Below are 18272 nucleotides of genomic sequence, written 5' to 3'. Positions count from 1 at the left end.
CTTAGAGTTTTTATTTATTTATTTTGAATTGTTCATTCCCATGGATTTTGCAGGATCTGTTTGCAAGTGTAATTGCAGTTTTTCTCCTTGCACTGATTTAGACCTAAGGACTGCATGCTTTGTCATCGCTCCCTTAGTTTTCCATGGATTTCCTTCCACTTTCAAACAAAACTGCTGATCTGTACTGTAATCCTACAGATATTGGTGTAATAGCTGAGTCCAGTGTGATCTTTTTTTCTGAATGAAGTATCGCTTCAAGGAAAGCAGCAGTTGGTTTGGGTTGCCTCATTTTGCATCAGTCCTTTTCTATCTCACTTCAGGTTTTGTGCTTGGTTGTGTACATGAGAAGAACGTGTTGAATGCTGAAGCTGGGCTGTTAAGCAGCTGATAGAAATAGCTGCATTTGGTTGTCAGTGTTCCCATATAAAATATGTTCTTTTGGGGCAACAGACTTCATTTAGTTGAGGATTTTTAGGGCGCTATGAGGCTGTTCTAGATGAGGCATAACAGTGATTTATTCCTGCAAAAGCTATACTGGTTTGAGTATATGCTTAATTTAAAAGCTGAAAAAAATGAGTTAGTTAATTTCAGGGCAATTTGATAGTATCTCATGCAGACTGGCAGTGCCAGGTAGCAAAAATCACAGTATTCTTCTATATGCAGTGAATCTTTTCTAATCCGTTTGCTTAAGTTTCTGTTATTTTGTTGTTGTTGTTATTGTTTTTGTTTTTTTTTTTCCATTTCTGAAGTTGAACTTCCTTATTGCACCTTGTTTGTTGAACATATTACAAAGCAGGTGTCTGTGTACACAAAGTCATGGAGAGGGAGAGTAATACGAGAGCTGAATACTAGACTAAGGGAAAAAATAACTTCATTGTATTATGAATGACTTGAATGGAAAAACCAGAAGAGGAAGTGTCTTTGTTACGATAACTGCTGAGGTTTTTCCTCTCCTTTAATAGCCCTATCAGTGGAGTCAGCTGTGATTAATATGTCTTGTGAATGAAATAACAACTATAAAAATGTCCCAGTTCAGAAGTCTTGCTAACTAGCCAAGCTATTGTTTTTATTTTGTTGTTTCAAATGTACAACTTCCAGATGGTCTTGAATGAGGCTTTTAGTGGACTTGTTTTTTATGATTTTATTTTATTTTTTCAAACATGGCTTAATCATACCAGATAAAAGCTGCACTGGTGTTGTTAACAAGACCAGGCTGTAGGACAAACATGAGGTAGGAAGAAGTCTCTGCCTAATACGAAGGTATAATAATGTAAGTCCCATATGGAGAAAGGCCGTGTCTAATAAGGATAATAGAAAACTTAAGACCTGTTATTCTATCCAGGGGGTACTTCTACTAAAGTAATTATTGTAAAGCTTATTTATTTATTTCAGCAAGGTATTTATCAAGTTTCTAGCTTTCTTTAAGCCTTCCAGTAGTGAGAGAAGTGTGAACACTTTGGAATTCAGTGCATGCTGGCATCTTTGGGTTGATGTTGAGTTTTGAAGAATCAAATTCTCAAAGATGTTCGCTGTATATAAAAAGCTTTCAGAATTTTGTCGGCTGCCGTACAAAGAAGAAAATACTTGAATTCTTACATACCTGCCTCTTCACTAGTGAGGCTGTCAGTTGCTTCAAAGATTAGGACCTGGGCTTGGAACTGCAGCCATCTTGACACAAGTAATCAACCAAAATCTTTGAGAACTTCAAAGTAGACATTCTCCTGCTTCTCTCATTTGAGGCATGACTTATTTAGCTTTTTTTTCTGAAGCTAGACTACTAGAAACAGACTCGACATGAAATATGAACAGAGAGAAGACGGGGGGAAAACATGAGAGTGAATGAAGTGTTTGAAAGCTGCAGTGTTACAGAGTAACACAAGCAGACAGGTATTGTCAATTTGCACATTAGATCTTTTTCTTACTTAGCTCTGTTTTCTTTTGTGTAAGAATGCAGGTGGTCTGTGCAGGGATCAGAGTTCTGTTGTATAGAGCATAGGATGAGAATCATTAACAGTTCCAATTGTTTGCAGTGTCTGTTCTAGAATCAAGTGTAAATTATCAGCTCTAGCTAATCTCCCTCATGTAAACAGATCTGTTCCATATGTTCTATGTCCTTTCTCCTAAATGGCTTTCATTTCTTTGAGATATTCATCTAGTCCTAGCACTCATGTTTGTGTTTGATTTCTTCCGGTATGTTTTGAACGTGATGGTCCATTTCAATTAAATAGATGTCTCAAGGATGTCTCAGAAGTTTCCTGAAAACAGGTGACTGCCAAAGAAGGCAGACGCTGTTCATGGACTTAAAGAAAAGCTACAACGTAAGCTTTGTCAGATATAAGAAAACTTAATTGGAATTTTCCCTCCTTTTAGATTCCAGAGAACTAATCCAGGTGAACTGTAGAAATTAAACGTTATTAAGTCTTATTGCTGACAATCTTTTCTATTTGGGGGGATATTCAGATTCTGTGGAATACCACATATGTGTTTAGAAGTCAAATGTGTTTGTAGACAAAGCATTTTTTTTTTTTAATAAAAACATTAACAATTGAGGTGTGCAAAGCATTTGTGTCTAAAGCTTTTCTTTGGCCAACTACAGTTGGCTTAGTAAAGAAGCAAGGAATTTACCCTGATTAAATACTTGCTGGTTGCTATGCTGGATTTAAACAGTTTGTGACAATTGTATAGACTTCAGCAAGGCGAGTCAGTAAGTAAAACAGTCTGGCTTTGAAATCATAGAATCATTAAGGTTGGAAAAGATCTCTAAGGTCATCTAGTCCGAATACACTATTTACGAGCAAAAATACCCATTGTCCTTACAGTGTTGCATTGAAATAGCTTTGAATAGGGAAAGTCTGGTAGTGTGCCCTGTTAGATTTCCAATGCAGATGTTTCTGAGCTTTTGGGTCAGAGATGGAAACAGAAGATGTTCGGTTTTTTCCCGTTGTTTTAGGGTGACACCTTGTGGAGTATATCTGTCTGTACTTCATTTCCAAAGAATTAAGTGGTCAAAAGGTATTACAGAAGTAGGAAGTTTCTTGTATCCAGGTGTATGTGTGTAGGGTGAGAGGAAGGTTTAATGCAGTAAAAGATGTTCTGTGGTTGAGAACACAAACTCAAGAGAATAATTAGATAGTCTTTTAGTATGTAAAAATACTCTATTGACAAATTTTCAATTTCTAGAGTCTTCCTGACTGATAGTCTCATTTAAAGAAAGCTAAAATGAGAATTGTTTTTTCTTGATTAAATTCAGTCTAATAATCATGGAATGTTATCTAAATATGTAAAAATCAGTGTTGCAGGTACTGCTATTGAAGCACAGCAGCTACTAGTTCTGAGTCAGGAAAATGAGATATAATAAAAAATAAGCGTGTTTTGAAACATAATAGCATGAGGGTAAAAGGAAATAATTATATTCCAATTTTAATGCAATTTAATCCAGGCAAATGGAAAGATCATTCTGGAAACTGGAAAAGAGAAGGGATTAAAAGAAGGAGTACAGAAAATGGGACAAGATAAAAGCAGTGATGAAGAAAGGCTGAATGGATTGCTGTTTTCTAATAAGTTACTCACTTCTGCATTACAGCCATGAATACAGACAACTCCCAGGGTCACATCATTCCATCTACAAGAGGCTCCCTGTATGCATAGGTTATACAGAACTGCATGGTGTAGTTTTTGCCAACACTCCGATGAGGCCTGAACTGAGATTCTGTTTTTTTTTTTTTTTAATTTTTATTTTTTAACCTTATTAAGGAGAATTAGCCAAGTACATGAGTTTTGGTCTCAAGTTGTAGAACAGCAAATGTGTGTCTGTGTGGTATGGTAAGTTAATGGGCGTGGAAAAAAAAAAAAAGATGACATGGTTTCTGAATGGTTGTTATTAAGAGATTCGTTTAAATAATTTAATTGACAAATTAAAGCAGCTGTGAATACCGTGTAATTTCCAGTCATAAATGTAATGTTAACTCACAGTTTGTTAAGACAGTCTGAAGGAGGTTGGTATCTGCTGTCACTGCACTACGTGACTGCAAAGCCCACGAAGTTGACTTGCTGTCCCAGCTGCTTTCAGCATGGCTAATTTAGCCAGCATTAGATCTGGATGTGTGTCTGTTCCTGGATTAAAGCATTTTTTAGGTTAGAGACACTGCTCAAACAACACTTAACATCAGCTTTTGCTGTTGAAGTAGGTCAGGCAGTTTCACAGAACGGCTCTGCTCCCAAGCCCTCCCTTTCTTCAATGAAAGAAATAACTGCTCCATTTCTTTAGCCAACATTTTAGCTCTAGAAATGCTTACACCTTCTCCTTGGTCTCCTGCATCTACCATTAGTGCCCTAAGGATTGGAAATGGATTTTCACTCATAACACAGCTGTACTCTTCACTCCTGCTAACAGCAGAGGTCTCACTGTCCTACTCCAAAACATCGGAGGGGAAAGGAGAAACAGCTGGTGCACCTGTGTGCAGCAGTGTCTGCAGGTGTCAGGTCAGAGCTGTATTAAGTGTGCTCCTACCAGTTCTTCTTAAATCATTGACAACGGAACCTCTACTTTCTACTGCACATTTGCCAGAAACCAAATATAAGGAAACTTGCACAAGTGATTCTCATTTCTGGAGGCATTGTTTTCTATCAGTTCCTTTTAGTTTCTTTTTTAAAGTCTTCTACTGGAGCAATGGCTGTTGTGGTAGAATTTAATGGCCCAGATGGCTCTAGATGCTAATGTGTAAGTTTGAATTTCTTGAGTAAGGTGGTCTGCTTCTACCTTTGGTCATGGGATTTGTCATGCTTCATCTTACACGTCTCTGCTTAAGGAATGGTCACAGAGAGCTTTTCCAGGTGTCCAGATGTAAAATAAAGGCATATGCCCAAATTTGTAGGTATAGGAAAAGCTTCCTCTCAGCAAGGAGGGCATCCTTGTAGCAAAAGTATCAAGGCCGTGCTCTAAAGTTTCACAGAAGACTTGAACTCATGCCAGAGCTTTTCCTTACCCACCCCTCTAGCCCCTGCAAAGGTTTTCAAAATAGTAAGTTTCAGCCGTGTGGACAGTCTGTAAAGAGTCTGAAAGAATCAATTTGCAGCAGCCTATGTAAAAATTCTCATTCAAATGCTTATCTCTGCTGAAATTTTAAGAAACTAGAACTAGGGCTTACATGCATTTATTATGCACTGTATGTAGACTTGATATATTTAGGACGGAGGAAGAAATCATTCAAAGTGGCAATATAAACCTAATTTTTGATTAGGATGTTGGTTTAATTTTACCTGTCTGAATTACTCTAAGAAAACATCTTAATACACAAAATAATGTTTGACTGCTTTATAATATAATTGAATGAGAGAAATTGTGTATAGATGAAATAAAATATGAGTCAGTTAGTGAGCTTACAAACCAGCACAAAGGTTAAGTATACACACCACTCCTAAAATGTTTTGTATGTAGGATTTTGGACAGATGCCCAGTAAAGTGAAACACTTAATGGAATTTCTGATATGAAAGTAACGAAGTATAGAGAAATGTCGTAAAAACAGCAGTTTGGTTTTAAAATACATACTTGATCCGGAAACAAAGCTATCAAATGAATCAAATCTCTTTATAAGCACAATGGCTCTGAATCTTTACCAGTATAATGCAAAATAAAATGTATTCTAAAATACAAGTAACATAGCTAACACACGGTCAGGTGACACTTGCTATTATCCCCACTTGGCAGGCTGTTTGCTCATTTCAGTTTATAATGTTAGCAAAAAGGACAGTTGGACCTGGCAGCATGTTTTCCGTGTGAACCAGCAGAAGCTATACCAAAGTCCTCTTCTCTTCGAGGCCACTTATCTAAGCCAAAACACAAACACAATGGCAACCAGAAGAGCAGCAAAAGCAAGGTAAATACCTGAGGCAAAATGAAGGAATTTACTGGAACAAATGTGATGGGGAAACAAAAGGAAGAGCTGCTGTCTTGGCTAAGTGTTCCGTAGGAGTGGTGTGGAGTGTTACGGTGAGTCTGCAGAGCTACGCCTGGTTCCCATTCAGAGTTTATGAGGCTGAATACGTGGTTGTACAAGAGAAGCAGAATGGACTGAAGAACAACAGTGCTTCACTTCTGCAACTTGAACTGCATCATCACCACTAGGTCTTAAGTTATTAAATATTCACTAGCTTGCACCAAACCAGTAGGAAATCCTTAAAGGGCAGCTCACACTGGAGGTGCCCAAGAGAATGCAGCAGCACTCCTGGACCTACTGTTTGAGGTATGGTTACCTTAGTGTCAAGAGATTAGATCAAACAGCAAATTAGTGCGTGTCTAAATTCTAGGTAATTGGTCCCGAGGACAGTGCCTGGATCTCCCGCTCATTGTGCTCAGACTCCCAATGCAATGCATGACTACTTACATTAAAATTCACGAATATTTGTAGCAGTAGGCATGGAAAGTCCAAGTCTGTGTTCTCTGGACTACTTGGGGAGTTTTCTAATTACTTTAACAACTATTTGCCTTATCTAAAAATAGTCATCCAAAACTGAGGTAGTCCAATTATTAATCTGCTTCAGTGAAATAGCAGGGAGCATTTCTGCAGCACAGTCCATAACTTCCTGAGGCTGGAATTCTTTGCCCTGTGTGAAGTCCACGTCCTTGCACTGAGTGTGCAAGATGGTCGGAGAAGAGCTAGGAGGAGAGAACCAACTTCCCAACTGCTGAAGTTCATGGGGATGCATCCTACACCAAAGTTATCAACTCCCGACCTTTCCCAAGACAAATGTATTTTAAGAAAATAAAAGTGGAGAGGAAGAAGCTTTGGCAAGGCAGTGCAGACAGCATCATGTCAGAACGATACTGGCAGGCTCAGGCTGCTTTGGGCAATCACATAACAATATAAGTAGGGTTTAATTAATGTGATTCTCCAGCTCTTGGGAAGGACTCAAGTGTTGATTAGGAATTGAGAGCACAAAATTCCAGGAGAAGATTCCAAAGTGTGGTCATGCCATGTCATTAAAATGTGTTAGATTTTTGTCAAGAAATTCATGTCAGCGATGGTACGTAACAGAATTTACTGTTACCTGTGAAAAGGGCTCACTGTAAAAAAAAAAAAAAACAACTCCTCACAAGATTTTTTTGTTAGGGAGGGAGGTTTATAAATGAACATTGCACAGTGTACAAATTGAGCATGGCAATAAAGTTCCCCAGTTTAACCCAAATAGATATTTAGTTTATTTGGGTTCCAGATGACAACGTCAGATGTTGTGTTATTCGCATGAATAACATGAATTAATAATCAGTACAGATCTGAAAGTGTTTGAAGTTATTTTTGTCCTTGTTTGCAGTACCACTTGCCACTGCTGCTGGCAGCCTTAGGACCTGTGATTACTTCTCTGTGCAGACAGAAACCTCTTTATTATCCTTTAAATCTTTAAATGTATGCATTCTGTTTTTCCAGTAACACACACAAAATTCATCACTTACAGTTGATTTATGGACGCTGCTTCTGCAATTCTCTATGACCTATGCAGTCCTGGCTGGAGTCCAGGGGCTGTCATGTTCTCTTGCTGTTTCTGTGTTTTCCTTTACATCTTACCATGCTGCTCACGTACATGATCTAGGAGGTTGGAATTAAATTGATTTGCAGTATTAGGAGTGATAGCAAAGTCTTATAATTGGTGATGGCCAGTACGTATGGATGCAGAAATACAAATTAGCTTGTTGAAATAGGCTGCTATGAAAAGTTCTCCATGAAAATGAGTTACACGTTGCTAAAATAAATTAAATGAAATACATAATAGAGTTCTAAAATATATGCATTAAATATAGGACTCTGGGATTCTCATTGTGATTGCATGGAAGTGATGATGATGTAAGGGTTTAAGAAACTGAGCTCCTTCATTGCCCAAGAGTGATAGGATACAGTCCTCTCAGAAAATCCCACCGACAACATTAGTCTGTACTTGCAACCCATCAGCAGCTCAGTACTTTCTTTGGCAATGCTTTTGTCTGTTATGTCGGAGAAATTGGTTAGTGACAAAGGCAGCTACCTCCTGCTGTGTCTGGCTTAAAATATTTCGTTTGTAATGGACTAATGCTTTATCTCTTCTATAAAGAAAAAAAAGCCCCAAAGCAAGCATACAGTGCCAGTGAATGCTTTTCAATTATAGTCTGGGAGGATGAAACCCTGAAATGGGTATAACAACATTAAACTCCCCTGTGATACCTTCTGTTGGCCTCCTTTGATCTGAAGACACCAGTAGGTGTGATGAAGATACTGTCTGGTTTACAGCTTTTCCTATCTCTAAAAAGCACAGAATGAGGTGAACAAGATGTTCTTTTATTGGAGACTGACTTGATATCATAAACAACATTTAACTTGTGGGAAGTGCGTTATGGACATCATTAATGACGCTGTCCATAAATGGACAATATATGGATGAGATTGCCTAAATACGGGCAAGTCAGAATCCTAAATCTATGCGCCTTCAAACTAATTCCTCTTCTTACTGTATCCAACCAAATCCAACAAGTTATTGGATGGCTTACCTCTCAATGGCACACCAGTGGTGAATTTCTGATGCCTTTTTTGCCTGAGTTTCCTGTCCAGTGTCTGGGGACGACTGCCTTACAAAGCAAATTCTGTAAATCCCATTGGAGCTCTGCTGAGCTCGATGGCTAGTGAAGGCAGCACATCTTCAAGTGCAGGAGCTTCAGCTGAGAGCAGTGTTCTACTGTTGGTCTTGCACCTTTTATGGGGGTATCATGTGAAAAACAGTAATCCAGGTTGTGCAGAACTTCTCCATTTCAGGCCTCACCAAGGTTAAGAGAGAGATGGGGTCTGCATTTATTCAGACCAAGTGTTTGAGTCCATTCATTCTACAGTCAGATTAGGTTTTGTGCCACCAGAATCTGATCTCTTGTCATTGTTAAGTTATCCTTGAAAAAAATAATAGAAAAAAAGCAAAAACAAACAGGAATATTCTTATGAAATATGGACAGGTTAAAACTGAGCAGTGATTGATAAAGAGCAAGGAGTGAATAGCCCAGCTCAATTCTGCCCAGGCTAGACCTGGCCAAGGCCTGTAGAGTTGCTGGGGTTCTCCTTACTGACTGACCTTGTGAATCAGTTCTTAGAGATGTGTTCCATAGGGCCCCTGGTACATTCACTGCTTAAATGATATCGTCAGGTTTGTACATGAAGCTTAAGGCTGTGTAGAAGTAGGATACTTGCAGTGTAACAGTTAACTTGGTGATCATGGGTGCTTCTGGGGGGTCTGGTTCTGCAGGGATTTTCTTTTTTATCTTTTACATTCTACTGTCAGTGGGAGTGTGTGATTAGTGGTATGGGTCAAGCTGAGAGAGTCCGTGAGCCATAACACTCCAGATGAATATTAGAAGATGTTAGCATTTTCCACCAATGTAATGCATAAAAAATGTTCTAACCCTAAACCTAAACACGAGGCCAACATGTATTTGATTAGAAATAGTAGCCACCAGAATTACACATACCTTGTCTTGGTGTCCCATACAAGTTACAAATTTTAACGTCTCAGTTTGAGTAACTGGGAAAATTATGAAACCAGTTAACAAAGAAAATACAGATAAGCCAATATATTAAAACACCGAGATGAATCCTAGTAACATTACTGTGGACAAAGATAACAAAGGTTGAGGTTATGGACTTGAGCTGTATAATTTGTGTATGTAAATTTGTATCATTTGAATGTATGAAGTTCATAGACTGCATTTCACCAGCTTTAAAGTTGAAAGGGGCAACTGTGAGCATATGAACTGCCAAATTGTTCCAAAGAATTTTGCTTTGTAATCTTGTACCAAACTCTGCAATTCATGTACCTCACCCACTGCAGAACCAAATTCTTTTTTCTTCGCCTTTTTTTGTTGTGCTTTTTTAATTTAGTAAATAGATCTTGCTATTTTAGAAGTTCAGTAATAAAACGTGCATGCGCTTGTACACGGATACTCTGTCTTATATTAGAGAAGATGCTTTTCTGTTTTTAAGAAGAATTTTCAGGAGGTCTGTCTTCTACATTTCAAGCCAAGCATATATAAGAGGTATAATTTTCAGTCATATTTTGTTATGTGGTTTCGTGTTCTTCATTAGTACTTAACAAATTGTCAAAGTATGTGTCAGTTCAAAGTTCCTGGAATGTAAAATTCTAACATCTCTAAATCCCTTCCAGTTAAGTAGCTTTACAATGAAGGGACAAACTCATCACCAGATTAATCAGGTTTTTTTAGAACAGCGTCATGTTCATACAAAATTTCACTGCAATGAACCTGACAATGCCATCAGCTTGGCTGGAGAAAATACCTGTTCTAATGTATGCATTTTGTGTCCTGTAGCACAACTTCAGTGATATTTGATGAAGGATAGGGCTCAACTACTAGAGGATATTTGGGGAAAATATTAGCTGAACAGTTCCAGCTGAAAAGGGTAGCGTTAACTTGCAAGGAAAGACAGGAAGGTGGATCTTTATTTGAGATAAAACCCTCTTCGTGTATTACATTCTCGTTAATTTGAAGTTTAATTCAAACTGACTAGATTCTTGCCAATATTAGTCAGCATTTTTCTCTAGAAATCGCTGCACTGAGTTTCCTGTTTAACCACAGATTTCTGGATGCAATAGAAGATGATAAACCCTTCTGGTTTGTGAGCTGCTAAAGTTCCAGAGCTGCTACAAGGACTGCAGGGTGCTGAAAATACATAATTACTTCTTCTAAAGAGTTTGAAAAGTATTACTGGATTCTTATTAAAAATTAACTTTAAACGAGTCATTCCATCTTTTCACTACTTAGAACAACTGAACAGTAGTATTAATGTGTTTTTGTTACTTCTTGGTTGTATCTTCACATTTCTAGGGTAGTCTTTTCTTCATTTTACCACACGGTCCTGCTTCTTCATCTGCTTTAGTTTTTGTCACTTTTCACTCTGTGAAATGGATTCACAGACATCCAGTGGGAAGTGTTTGTAGGTCAGTGACTAATTTTCCCCAGCCCATATTGCAGACTCTGATGATTTATACTGACTCCATTTATGGAGAAAATATGACTTTTTTTTTTAAACCTATGAACTTACATTCTCACACTGGCATTTCTGCAATCAATTGATGTATCTTCTTGTTGAGTGATGATGACAGCAGAGTTAATACGCTACACGAGCCGGAATGTGCTACAACATACAGGAGTTCATTTCATGTTTAATGATGGATACAGGCACTGTCTGCATCAAGCAATATTAGTGTGCACATCAGGAATAACGCAGTAGGGCATCGTATCTATGAGGACAGTAATCTAATCATTTTATTTCTTTGGTCTCCTTTTCTATAATACACGAACAACTTGCTGTTTTCACGATTTTAGACTTACAGATACCCTTAGAAAGAGTGAGATGTTATTGCTGTTTTACTGAAAGGGATCTAAGAAATGGGGATGGGGGTTTTTTTTTTGAAAGTCTTGCCCATAGTCTATAGTGGAGCAGTAAAGTGAATTTAGGTTCCATGTGTGTGTGCAAATCAGTGGGTTGTTACTCTCAAAAATAAAGCAAACAGTGCTACTATCTCCATGATTACGTAGCTTAAAATTTAGTAAATGAAAAAGCAGAGAGATTTATGGCAGAATACATTTTAAGCTTTCCCTTCAGACCACTTATAGTGTATTTCACTGGTTGCTAATAGCAGCAGAAACAAAACTGAAGTGAGCTTCACCCTGCTGAAGGAGGCAGCCTTCTCTTCCTTTTTCATCCATGGAAATGGAAACTGATTCCAAAAAACATGACGACTTTTCCTGTGTTTAAGGAAGATTCTTGAATGTTCATGCGAGAGCCTCACTTTTAATTCTGTCGGCTTGCTTATGTCTTTGGTACCTTTCCACTGAGGAGGAAAGCACTTTGAAAATCATACACAGAGGTTAATTTTCTTACTAGTTCCCTAGACCAGCCTTTCCACTCAAAAGGACATCGATACCAACGCTCATTGAGAGTGATCAGAATTCCGGGTTCAAACAGAAAACAAAAGAAAAATCTTGCCCCATTTAGTTGAACAGTTTTTAATTTTCCATTATTTTTCAAAGGTAAGGGTACTGTCTAATCCATATAGGGCTTGAGAAAGTTGAACTAAATATTTAGGAAGTACACATTCAAAGTGATGCATCTGCTATTCTTTTGTTAAGTGCATTAATTTCTGGTTCTCTTCTCCATGTTTCCATTTCCTGTATCTTCCAGGGATATGCACAGAAACCTAGGAGATTTTTCTTGAAAAGGAAGATCTTAAGCACCTATACAATTCTAAATGTATTCCTACAGCTATTCACAATTGTAGTACCCTGCTAAAAGTCAACGCAGGCTTATGCCTGGACACTTCTCTGTTGAGAACTTGGACATTTCAAGAGCTTTCATTTTCATTCAGAGTATTTCCTCCCTTTTTTTTTCACCTCTTGATTTTAAAATTAAACGAGGAAAGACTATTTTCAACTGAATATAGATAATACTTTTGAGAATGTTTCACATGGGCAATTCTAGAGATGAGTCTATATAGTTCACAATATTCAGCTTGGCTCTCTGTCTCTGAAACTTTTAGCTTCTCTTTAAATAATTTCTTCAAACACAGCTCTCCATTTGTTTGGTTAAAAAGGCTGATCTTCTAGGGAGCTGTAGGCTAAAGCTTCCCTGATGTTTTTCTTCATATAAAGGGCTCAGCCTGAGCATACATATGTGCTGACACATGCTTTTCCAGTGAGCTGTACTTCTGAATACTTAAATTCCTTGCATATTAACATGTAATAGCTCCTTGTTACACAGATGTTTTTAAGTGCAAGCTGCCATGACTGAAATGCAAAATGCTATGTATTGAGAGTCAGATGAAAGTTTGTGGGGTTTTTTTTTGTTTGTTTGTTTTGTGGTTGTTTTTTTTTTTTAATATTTAGTATCAACTTGAGAGAAAACAGTGCTGTCTGAATATGCTCACCCAAATTTCTGGTCCAGGTTCAGATCTTATTCTTTGCATAAACGAGGAGCAACGTTACTGAAATGAAAGGAGTTACACTTGCCTAGACCTGCATGAAATCAGAACACATTAACAGATACCTCTTTATGGAGTAGAATGGGATCTTTCACTAGCAGAAAAGGAGTGAAACACAGTAGCCTCTTACTCATACTTCGTATAGACTCTCCAGCTGGCAAAGTGCTTTTGTGGCAGCACTACCCATTTTTACACATTATTTTGTTTTGTTTAGTTAGGCTTTTCTATACAAGGGGTTTTATTGTTCAAGAGGGGGCACTCCCACCCTTTCTAGCAGTCATCAAGCCATACTATTGGGTAATTATAGCTCTGTACATGCCAAGATCTCAGACCAAGGGAAGCCAGCCAATCCTGATATGGGAAGACACACACTGGCACAAAAAAACTAGCCAGGGAGACAATGAAGAGAGAAAAACAGAGAGAGACTGTATGGGATTGTGCTCTGTCTGGTGTGACAGTAGTATCAGAGGCAATGTTGTTTTTCCCCAGTAGTTTTCCAATATAGTTACTCCATTCACTAATGAATTAAGAGTATGTGAAACGGTGCCAAAGTTAATCCAGTCAAATTCCATCCAGATGGTTAAATCCAATCGTCTGCGCCTTCCCCCACAATGCAAAAGCTTCCCTGGTACAGTTTGCTTGGTTACTGCTTCTTCGTCTGCTAAACTGCAGCTCTGTGCTGTATGGGAGATCTTCCCTCGTGCATAATGTGTGTGTTTCTGGCTGCTTCCATGTTCAGATCTTGTCCCATTCCTGAAGAAATAACAAAAATTATGAATGGTTAGGTATGTATAAATATTTCAGTATCGCCGTCTTTGAAATGCTTCAACCAAAACAATGATCAGTCTTTCCCTAACTGGGGGAAACTGCATATTTCTGCAGTAATTCCAAGCCAGTGAGAGAACTGGCAATAACACACACTTATCTGGGCTATGTATGTTTAGGGAAGAGACACCTGCTCTTGGGTGTATCACCTTCATTCCTGAATCACCTACTTCCTTCTGTAAATGAAAACAGATGGGATCCTCTATTGTTCATGCACTTCAGAGCAGGACCTTGACTTTGTACTCTGAATTACTGCTTAGAATAGAATCTCTTCGCTGGCTGGCAGGAGATTAATATCCTAACTTATGCATTGAAGTTAAATACATGAGGCATGTAGCCTGATTTTTTTCCATTGTATTCAAAAGAAATCATGATTTAGTCTTTACGTATTTCTCTCTGATTCAAAAATGCCACTTACTTTCTAAGAAACAAGTGCACTATTCACCAAAGAGCTGACTTCAGTTGTTATGCTATCTGAATATTTTAAGTTGAGTAACACTAAGCAGTAGCTCCATATATTACACAAATCTTGCTAAGTCTTGATGTTTTTGCTGTGAACAGTCACTGCAGGATCATTCTGCCATGTACCACTGAAACCTCCATCTGCCTTTGTTGACAGCATAATGGTTAGGGTAGGCATAGGAAGGGCTTCAGATTGCTTGTGACAAGGCTGAAAGGACATTTTTGGGGAAAAGCTGGATTACTACCTCCAAGAAATAGAAGACTGAATCCTAGAAGAATCAACAGCTAAGCAAAGGGGAAATGTACCATAGGATCTGTCCCTCCAGTCCGTAGGGATGGACATCTGAGTGAAGACTGAGATATGATATGGGAATGCACTCTCTTGAGGAACATAGTGAAAGATTTTGCCATCCTGGGTGGGTCAGAATCAAGAAAGTTTTACTGCCACTGGATCTGGGATTGCAATAATGAACATAAGTAATAATAAATAATATTATCAGAGAGTTGATAATTAATATCCCTTGGCTGTTCATCACTGCCATTCCAGTTGATTTAGATGTTAGTATTATAGTCAAAATAAATTTAGGTGTTACAATTAACAGAGTTTAGGTCATGATTCCCCAGGCTTGGAAGGAGTGGCTGGAAAGCTGCCTGACAGAAAGGGACCTTGGTGTGCTGATGGTCAGTTGGCTGAATATGAGCCAGCAGTGTGCCCAGGTGGCCAAGAAGGCCAGTGGCATCCTGGCTGAGATCAGGAATGGTGTGGTGAGCAGGACTAGGGAAGTAAACCTGCCCCTGTACTCAGCATTGGTGAGGCCTCACCTCGAGTACTGTGTTCAGTTTTGGGCACCTCAGTACAGAAAGGACATTGAGGTGCTGGAGCAGGTCCAAAGAAGGGCAACAAGACTTGTGAAGGGCTTGGAGAATATGCCCTATGAGGAGCAAATAAAGGAACTGGGGCTGTTTAGTCTGGGGAAGGGGAGACTGAGGGGAGACCTCATTGCTCTCTTCAAATACCTGAAAGGTGATTGCAGTGGGAGCGGGGCTGGTCTCTTCTCACTGGTGACAGGTGACAGCACAAGGGGAAATGGCCTCAAGTTGCGCCAGGGGAGGTTTAGGTTGGATATCAGGAAAAACTTCTTTGCAGAAGGGGTTGTCAAGCACTGGAACAGGCTCCCCAGGGAGGTGGTTGAGTCACCATCCCTGAATGTGTTTAAAAACCATTTGAATGTGGTGCTCAGGGACATGATTTAGTGGTGGGTTGTTAGAGTTAGGGTAGTATGGTTAGGTTGAGGTTGGACTTGATGATCTTTAAGGTCTTTTCCAACCTAAGCAATTCTATGATTCTATGATTCAGTTGACCAGCCAGATCACTTTTCATGTTTTTACACAGGCACGTTCAATTAAAGTTTTTGCTTTACATAAGCATAAGTCCCATACAACAATTAACTATGTGATAAATTTGGCAAAATGGCATTTTAGACTTCAATGCCTCAATTATCAGTAGGACTCCTATTGAACATTAGGTGGCAGTGTGGGGAAGGTATTGCATGACAAATTTCTTGGTGTGTATGAAAGATAACTGGAGTCCATGCTCCAGTTATCACCAATTGTTTATTTTAAAGGATTTTTTTTAGCCTGTGTTTCCTGTATCATTAGATTTGCGAGGAGAAAGTAGTTTGGTGCTAAATAACATTTATCATTTGTATCCCAAATAGATAGAAACCCTAAGCAAAACAGTAATCTACATCTGCTGGTTTGAATCATGTACAGCTTTTAAGTATGTACCAAAAAGATTTCAAGAACAAAATTTAATGGGTCACATCATTAATATTTAACCTACTAAAGTACATTGTCTTCTGTGTGGTGAAGATGCTACAGGTTTAAAAATATCTTTGTGCAGGAGCTAGCCCTTTGTAAACACAGGTACCTCAGTGATGACCAGTCTTGGCCTGAGTTTTAGATGCCTTATGGTGTTCCTCAGCTGCTGCATAAAGTTCCTCAAGAGGAAAAATTCAGGCAAATACACAATCTTTAACTTCAGAATGGTCTCTAGGCAAATAAAGACAAACAAGATCATATTTAGAGGTGCATGACATCTAAGCAAGTCAGTAATGTACAGTGAACTGTTCTTGCTTTACTGTACCAACATTTATCAAATCATAATTCACATTATACACTGGATGTTGCTCCAATTAAGTGGTTGAAAACCAAACAAGCTTTCCTGGTGTGTTTTATCTTTCTGTTTGTCTCAGCTCTTAGAAAACCGTACAAGACTATTACTCCAGAAAAGCATTCCTTTTGTTTGCCCTTATCCTTAAATATGTGTTGTAGCACCTCTGTCATTAAAATGTTCTTCAGCAAGCTCTTGGGGTGAAAGGAGGAGTACAGGTATATGAGCAATTCAGAAAAAAAGATTGCAAGAAAGAAAATAGGTTGCTACATAGTGACTGCATGGTCACAACTGATGATCACAAGTTTTCAATATTTTGTATTTTAAAACATTTTAAATGTTTACCTTTAGAATTCTTGGTTTAAACAGTTCCTTTGTAATGAAGGAAATGTCTTGTCTAGCTTATCTAGTTTGATACGAGGCAGGCAAGTGAGGAATTCTTCCACAGAAGTCTCTCCAGCCCTAGTGAGGTCCTCTTGGGAGATGTGGCAGATTGGACATCTCAGAAACATTATTCCATTTTATATTCTAAGAAAGATTTGATTCTGACAAAATTGTGTTTGAAATTTCCTGGTTGCTCCTGATGCCTACCAGAGATTTATTTAAGCAGCTCTGACAAGGTGAGCAGAGCTTACGCCAAGGCCTGGTCTGAGGACAAGGCATGCCCAGCAGCAGTGAAGTACTTGGTAGTGGGGTGGGACAGTTAATGCTACATCTTGTACACCATGGTCCTTCTGAAGCAGAGCACCAGCAAATCCTGAATGTCCTTTTGTTTTGATGCAAACCACAGAAGACACTAACACAGAAGGCACTGCACGTACTTGTGTTACTCAGACGCAGAGGGCCTCACCATGTTCCTGTTTAAGTTATTGCAAAATTAGTGACAGGAGCCCACGCTCAACAGAGTTCTAAGAAATAATATTTCTTTAATGCTTTGGTTTGCACCCCACTAGAATACATTCACATCAAGGAGACACTGAAGCTAGTTAAAAACTAACAATTTTTTTTTTTCTTTGCAATGTGTGATCTGAAAAAAAGATAAAAACTCTAATGCCTCGTGTGTAATTATGTGCCTTGAGCAGATCTTACAAGAACATCAGATATCACGAGATAAGCTGAAGCATTTTTTATAAATACACAGAAGCTTTTCTGTTAAGAAGTTATCAGCGTAACCATTAGGCTGCCATGAGTCAGACCTCCAGTAGTCACAAGATTTGCTTAGATTGCGGAGATAAAAGGAAAAAGAAGAAAAAATAGGAAAAAAAAATTATGGAGAATCATCCACGGTCTCCATCTTCAGTATGACACTCATACCCAAAATGGAATTTGGCTGGGAAAACCAAAATGTAGGGGGTATGTAAGGGCATCCTCAGAGAATTCCTAAGGACCCGGGGACCAGCAGTGAGAGCCGCCCGGCAGCTGCACACAGGCCGTGGGGACAGCGCTCCAGCCGCGTTTGGGCCCAGCCCTGAGGTGACACCGAGCACGCTGCGCCCGGGACCAGGCTGCACCACACGATGTCCCGCAGTACACAGCCACGCTTCCACGTTACGTACAGCCGCGCAAGCCCGCAGTGCGATTCGGGGGCACCTGAGAGCAGCGGACCCGGCCCCTCCGCGCCCCCCTCAGCACGGCGGGCGGTCGAAGCGCGGGCAGCGGCGGCCGTCCCTGCGGGCACACCGGCATACCCCTGCAACGGGCACGGCCCCGCTGCCGCCCTCCCGCCCGCCCGGCGCGGAGGCGTCACCGCCCGCCTGAACCGGAACCGCTTAGCGGAGGCCGCCCGGGGCGGCTGGTGCTGCTGCT

At 39.4% G+C, this 18272-nt stretch overlaps 1 long non-coding RNA gene across 2 annotated transcripts; it reads right to left on the bottom strand.

Annotated features, from left to right (window-relative positions):
• LOC110393268 lies at positions 9596-18184 on the bottom strand. 2 transcript variants are annotated; one of them, XR_002434932.1, is made up of 3 exons: positions 16812-18184; positions 16224-16345; positions 9596-13759 (listed from the first exon to the last, which is right to left on the bottom strand). It is a non-coding gene; the product is annotated as an uncharacterized LOC110393268 (long non-coding RNA). The 2 variants fall into 2 exon arrangements; XR_002434933.1 differs by having other exon boundaries at positions 18023-18184.

The sequence above is a fragment of the Numida meleagris genome, chromosome 2 (genome assembly GCF_002078875.1).
Source record: "Numida meleagris isolate 19003 breed g44 Domestic line chromosome 2, NumMel1.0, whole genome shotgun sequence".
NCBI lineage: Eukaryota > Metazoa > Chordata > Aves > Galliformes > Numididae > Numida > Numida meleagris.
The sequence above is the reverse complement of the archived record's forward strand: the minus strand, read 5'-3'. Positions and strand labels throughout refer to the sequence as shown.